The sequence below is a fragment of the Cygnus olor genome, chromosome 1 (assembly GCF_009769625.2).
Source record: "Cygnus olor isolate bCygOlo1 chromosome 1, bCygOlo1.pri.v2, whole genome shotgun sequence".
Taxonomy (NCBI): domain Eukaryota; kingdom Metazoa; phylum Chordata; class Aves; order Anseriformes; family Anatidae; genus Cygnus; species Cygnus olor.
Window position 1 is genome coordinate 31,681,965 of NC_049169.1, and position 7,420 is coordinate 31,689,384.

General features: G+C 35.3%; 1 long non-coding RNA gene across 1 annotated transcript; it reads right to left on the reverse strand.

Moving 5' to 3' along the window:
• Positions 1 to 449: 449 nt before the first annotated feature.
• LOC121064200 lies at positions 450 to 4,432 on the reverse strand. The gene is made up of 3 exons (XR_005816405.1): positions 4,414 to 4,432; positions 4,132 to 4,219; positions 450 to 789 (listed from the first exon to the last, which is right to left on the reverse strand). It is a non-coding gene; the product is annotated as an uncharacterized LOC121064200 (long non-coding RNA).
• Positions 4,433 to 7,420: the final 2,988 nt, after the last annotated feature.

A 7,420-nucleotide genomic window follows, 5' to 3' on the forward strand; every position in this document is an offset into this window, starting at 1 on the left:
GAGGCATTTCAGCACCTTTCCACTCAAATAGGGCTGGCACAGCTTCCTCATTAAGCCCAGGCCACCAGACACCCGTCACTTAGTTACAGCCTTCGGAGCTGAGCAGGACTGGATGCTGAGCTGGATTTGGACCAGTGGCCTGAGGGTAGAGGCACCTGTGTATCCAGCATTCGGCGTGATTTCTCATTGATTTGACAGGGAGACTGCTCTCTGTTTCAGCATACTGAAAAGCAAAACACCATGCTAAAAATTTAACCCTTGAATACATCCCACAGTAGCCTAAACACCCAAGGCACTTGCTTAGGAATGGCTTGCAAGCCAGTCCAAATAATACAAATCTTGTCAAGGAGAAACTTATGCAGACTAGTAAGTCCCTTATTATGAAAATACCAATCTCTGCCATCATCACTCATCAGATTATTCTGGTTTTGTCAGCAGTTTTTGCTTCTTTAGGTATATTCACTAAACCTCCCACAGCTGACAGGGGTCATCCACAACGTAACCAGCAGGTGATGGGGAAGACTTCTCAGCTAGGAAGAAAGCAGCTGGAGACAGATCCCAGAGTTCCTCATAAGCCTCTTCATCCAAATTCAGGCACTGAATTTCTCATAAGAGAGGAGGAAAACTGCACTATACCAGCACCATCTGGGCCAAGGACTTCCACTTGGAGGTTTTCTTCCTTGTGACCATAACAGGTAGGCTGCTTCCACATGCCCTTGCACCTCCTGCTTTCAATCAGCGCTGGATAGAGATATGAATATAACCAACAAAACTCCTCCATAGCTACACCTGTGTACAGGGAAGTGAAGGAAAGCTTCACATGACAACCAAAATGAATATGGACAGATTTTCAAACTGAATCCCATGCTGTTGAAATTAAGGCACCAGTAATAAAGAACCTCTTTTCATATTGTCATCCACAAAAATGGCACACAAATGGTACCTGTCTCTTAAGAAACAATTAGTAAGCAAGTATCCTAGAAATATTGACTCCACAATAGGGTCTCTTGTTTGAAAAAAAAAATGCCATGGGTAACGGCAAGGAGTACAGTATCTTCTTTCCTTTAGACTCACTGTGGGTGCAGTGACGTGATACAATGTCATTAATATTATTTCCTTTTAATGGTTTTGTATCATTAGTTGTTATCATGGTTGATTACAGTAACTAGCTATGCACTTAAATGTATGTGACTAGAAGCATGATCAGTAAATTTAACTTCCTGATTCCCTAATGGGTTCATCTATGCCTTCAGCTTTGTGAAATCAGTAGTAGCAGTCAGGACACCATTCAAAGCCCAACCAAGTCAGCTCAGGATTGTTTCCTTGGTCTGCAGAAAATTTCAGTCAGATCCATGCAGGATTTCCTCTCACTGATGTAAAAACATTTTACTAAAAATGCAAACTCATTTTTCAGAGATGTCTTGGTGGAAATGTATGTGCACACATGTCTTGGCATATATACAAGAATTATATTTTGTATATATCAGCCATTAATTTTACTTTCTTAAAGAGACTTGAAGATAAAAGGTAGTTTCAATGGCTGAGTTCATGTGTGCACACAAAACAAATCGGTGCCAGTGTAATAGAAGTTATGCTAAGGTGCTTTTCCACATGTAGTGGGGTATAGTTTAAATTTTATGATTATGGTCTCTGGCACATAAATAATACAAATTCTCCAAAGGGCCCTTGCAGATATCAGTTGATTCTTCTGTGGTTTTGTTGTTTGCAGACTGCTACAGGTTTTTATTTCTGTAAAAACAGAAAATGCTACATGAGATGCTTTACACCTTTGGATGTTTTGCCTTTCGTTCTAAACAGACTGGTAACACTGAGTATTTGTGGGAACGTTCTGTGTCTTGCTCTATAGAATGAACAAAATGCATTATATTTGGTTTTGTCACTTTTTTTCAGTGATAACACTCTTAGAACTGCTCTTTGTGTAGAAATATAACATTAAAAAACATAGTGATTCCTTAAATAAAAAGTTTTCCAGAAATTATCACTACTGAAGAACTGTAATGCTGCTTGATATTCAGTATATATTTTCTCCTGACAGTTTTATAGCACAATTAAATTTCATACTTTCTTTTCTAGCACTCTGAATATGCATTAGAAAAGCAACCATCATAATTCTAAGCGAATTGGCTTGATTTCCTTGTTTAAATTCAGATATTGCTTCATTCTGTGTATTTCAAAGAAAGGCCATGGGCCAGTGTATTTAGAATCAACACAGCGCTTGGTCACCCAAGGTCTGGCTTGCAAGAGAATTGTTTTTCTAAACTCAATTTACATGTTTTAGGTGAAAAATGAAATAATATAATTCTAAAATGCTTTATTGGAATAACAAACTGAAGAGAAACAATAGACCTAATGGAGGGGTAAGGAGACGGAGATTATCGAACTCGTAGCTTATTAGCTGAGAATTATATCGATATTTAGATGGACTTAATAACTTAATAAAAGTCATTTGAATGCAAAAGAGTGAACATTGAGTCGATATTAACTTTTAATGCTTGTCATTTTATGTTAATTTATATTTTTAAATTACAGTTGATTTTTTGTAATCAGACTGCCTAATTATACCTCAAACATATAAATTTGACATGATGCCAACACCAAATTAAAAAAAAAAAAAATCAACAAAGTACTTGGTTATAAAGACCTATAATTCACTGAAACTGGATTCTGGCTGAGTTCCTCTAACCACACAAAACATTATGCTTTGCAATAGTAAAATCATTCAATTTCTCTGAGATAATTTCTTGAGTTTGTTTTACCAAGGAGACAATGCTAATGCATTCTATTTGTGTAACCTTTTCCTGATCATTGATTTGATTGTCTTTGGAGAAACCCTTCATATTGTAGATACAGTTTTCAAAGATTTCCTCATGCTAAAAGCATTACAAACAAAGAAATATTTTTCTAGCACCAAAATGGTCTCAAATTGGGATCATGAGCACAGTTCCTAAACAGTACACACTAAGTTATTTTTGTAAATCCTAAAGGTCTACTAACCTTCTATAATCAAAATGTAAAACTAGCACCTTACATTTCGTGTATCTGATTCCCTCCAGGGTAATTATTTCCCAACACATATTAAATAAAGTTACTATTTTTGAGCATGCCAAATAGACAGAGGTTTATATTCTCTGGAAGATGAGCACTTTCTTTTCTTAATTTTCACTTTAGAATTAGACTTTATTTCTTTTCTTTGATCGTGTTTCCAGAATTGAAATCATAAACTTCTTCTGCTAACTCTGTACAGAGTTGTTTTTTTTAAGTGCTCATAATTCAGATGTCTTTAAAAAAAAAAAAAAAAAAAAAATCTTCTAGCTTGAATGACCTTGATGAATTTGGCCTTCACCAAACTGGGAAATACTACATGCAAAGCTTTATATACAGTAAAGATATGTTGGGCTGATAACCTCGTTGTACCAGAACTCTGCCCATTTGAAGGAATTTACATTTTTAGTATTTCTTTAATGGAACTCAACTATCTTACAAAAATATTTTGTATGAGTGAGCAGAAAACATATAATTTGTTAACATATATAACAAATTGAAATGTCCTTACTCTTTCAATAGGGCATTCTTTCTCCTCTTTCCACTTTCCCCTAGGGTCAGTGCTTTATTCACGTTGTCTTTCAGGACACAGACTGTTATGAAATTGGTAAGGTAAATTTCAACATGGCAAACCTTCACTCAAGTGAAATTCCAGTTGATTTTACAGAAAAACTAAGAGTCTGTAGCTTGGTCTCCCTTATTTCTCTAACCTTTCTGTGCACATAGGTGGCCAAGCTCACAATTACACCCATGGTTAATTAATAATTACTGAACATCAGTCTATATACCTACCAGCTGAATGTGGTTCCCCTTTCCATTTGATAATATGTTCAGGCACATGTTATCAAACTGCTGCTTATTTACATTAAGGCTTTCAATTTCTAGCACCATCCTTATTGTTATTTTACATCCAAAATGTTCGGTTTTTGTTTTTTGTTTTGTTTTGTTTTTTATCAGATTGTATCTTTTTAAATGCTAAAATCACGGCAATCTTCCTTTGCTTTTTATGGCAGGGATGGGGTGGGGACATTGGATGGACTCTGATTTTACTGACTTACTTACACTTACATTTTACTTACATCATTCAACAGATGTTATCCAAGCAGCTGTATAAGTAGCTCTGCTCTAGCTTCTTCATCTGCTCTCCAGATGGACCCTGTAGAAATGCACATAGTACCAGTTACAGGGCACCAAGAAGAGGGTTTAATTCCCCTTGATGCAGAGGAGTGAATATAGAAGAATTGTGAAATTTACAGACAATCCTTATGATAACGAACACATCTTTTCAGTGGCTCAGAACTGATTTTTCTTTTATTAAAGCATCTTCCATAATAGCTAGTGCATACTTACAATGCTAGTTACTTTCTTGCAATTATGTTATTCAGAAATAATTGGATTTCTGGGTTTAATTGGGCTCTAAATTAGCCAGAGCTTTCATAAAAGCTATTACAGAGATTTCTAATAGCAGCTTTTCCTGCTATTTAAGCACAGAGTATTTCAATGAGAGTGATTCGCCAGTGTAAAAAGTCTTGGCTGCTGTGAACTCTAGCACAGGTTCAAATTAATTATGACAATTTGGACACCATCCTTTTGTAATTAAACATTTGCTCAAAACATTACCCAGAGTGCTCAACTGTGTCGGACAACTGGTTGCCCCTTATTTATAAAGATATGATTTTGTTTTCCAGCTCTCAGGAAGATCAAGAAGCTTTCTGGTAAGTGGGTTCCTGATGGCTGTGTTCAGAGGCAGGGTCAGCACCTGTTTGTTCCCACCACTCATTTAACTTGTGCAAGCAGGAAGAGACTATGTGAGGTGTCCTCCTGATGTCCCCTCCCACCCGATGGATTCTACGCTCCCTTCATCAACCACCCCCGCACATTTGTGCTTGTGTGCAAACATCCCACTATTGGGAAAAAAATAGAGAAGTAAAAATGCAGTCGGGTATTTCACAGAATATCCAGTGGCAGTTCCCCGACAGCTGCAGATGATTCAGGGGTGATGATGAGATGGTTCGGGGTTAAGAGGAACAGATCTGGCCTTTGTAAGGATTACAGATACTGCTGCGCTGAAGTAGTAGGGTCACCAACACTAAAGGCAAAACTGTGAGAATTCATCATTTGAATTGTACTTTCTTGAGTTTCAGGAAGATACTTTTGTCTTTTTAACATTCTTAGGACCAAGAACTCTGTTACTGGGACCTTTTTCCATGCAAAATGTATATGAATTACACACAGTTTTTGCCTTCCATTCTAACTCAGCACATGAGAGAGAAGGTAGGTTTGATCACCAGCCTTTTTTCACCCCCCCTCAAAGGGCCTGAAGGCCCTTTGCAACATTTTTCTGTGGTGCTTCAGGAAGGATAATGACATAAAATCAATCTTTGCCAAATTTAAATACGAAGGTTGAAACAATTTGGTTAAGCATTTTATTATTGATATTTTTGCCACAATGTTTCTTTTCCCTGCAAAATGCTAGAGACTTAGATGGTGGTGTATCTTCTGGCAGAAAACTCTTCTACTGTTAAGCAGGCCCCTTCACAGGTATACTTCATACAAACAGTATAAAGCACTGTAACTTTTCAGTGTCTTGCAGCAGATGCTTTTTGGTTTTGTTTTAACCATAGTAGCTTGGAGGATTCTTTGAATTTTACTTCAAAGCTCAAAAAAAATTTTTGGAAATTCATTTGTTAAAGCACATTTTTTTCTACTACCTGAGAAAATTTAAGATTCTTTTGCATAAACACTAAAAAACAGCAGCAAGAAATTGTATGGGTCATTTCTTGATCTTTTTCTAGTCAACAGGAATTTTACAATTGACTTCAACAGAAACAAACCTAAGCCCTCTAAATCAATATTACAGCTTGCCATGGACTAAAGACAAATGAAACCTTCCTAAATTGTAGAAGGAATTTGGTGAATTCAGTCAATTCACTAAGTTAAACTTTAAAAAAAAAAGTCATTAGAATACATATATCGCAAAAAAAGAAATTATTTAAGTATGCAAACTTATTTTGGTGCCTGTTTCATACAAACAAAGATTTATCGATATTCATCGATAATATATTCACATATGATGACCATGAATAATGTGATATTTAATATTCTCTAAATTTTTTAGATAACCTTAGTGGAAAGTCATTAATTATAATATTTATCTGTTACTTGAAAAGAACATGATATAAAATGACAACTCAATTTTCCTCTTTGACATTTCAAATACAACAAGGTCACATTAATCAATCAGTAATGTGCTTATCATACATAGTGGTCAATTATACCCCAACTATCAGTGACAGTTTTCTGGCTGGCAATCTGGACACATATACTCTCATGACAACTACATCCATTTAGCCCTTTTGTATTTTACAACCAAGGCTGTTGCTTAAGGCACATCATAAATGTGAGAAAAGGGCATCAGATACTTTCCATAATCCCAATTCCATTTCCATGCTATTAGTTTATTTCCAAAGAATCAACTGAAATTCAAGAAAAATAGGATAAGCTCTCCTCCTCTGAAGAGAAAGTTGCCTGTAAAATAAAGGTAGCAGTATTGTAAATAGAGCATTTGCATTTGCTGATTGCAAGGTTACAATTATAGTTCACAGTTTTAATGAAGTCATAAACTAGTTGAGCTTCCTTCTCTGGTTTATTGCACCGTAAGAACCTTTTCTTGGAGTCATAGACATATAAACTGTAATTATTAATGATATCTCTGTGCAACACATTATTAATACTGTTTGCCAGGACATTATTTATATTCTGGGCTATCTCTAAAGATGAGTCAGTATCTCCCAAATGAACTTTGACACAGTTTTAAAATAGAACTTCTCACCTTCAGATGAATCATATAAACTGTAACCTTCCTATTTTTATTAAAATTATTCTGAATGAATGATACAGTCATAAATATTATGATAAAGCTTTTCTCTGTTGGAAAATGTTGTTTTTGCCAATGGTTAAATTGTGTTTTTTTTTTTTTAACAAAATATCTGAAAATAGTTTTCAATGAAAATTAGGCTAAGGAACAAAAAAACATTTCAAATATATATATATTTTTTGAAGGGGAATATTTAATTTTTCTTTAAAAAAAAAAAAATTTCCATATATTCAGAGTGAATTATTAGCACAATATGAAGAAAAATGAGCGGGGGGGAAGGGGGAACAATCTCAGAATATATTTTCCAGAATTTTGATTTCATTTTCATTTCACATTCTTGAAATCTGAAAACAGTTTTTGATGTATTAGCTCATAATGGGAATTTGATCAAACTTGTAGTGTTTCCCATGAAATAGATAGGCAGGTTTTATGAGGCCACAGGATCAGCAGGCTAAGGACACAAGCACTGACTGATGAAAC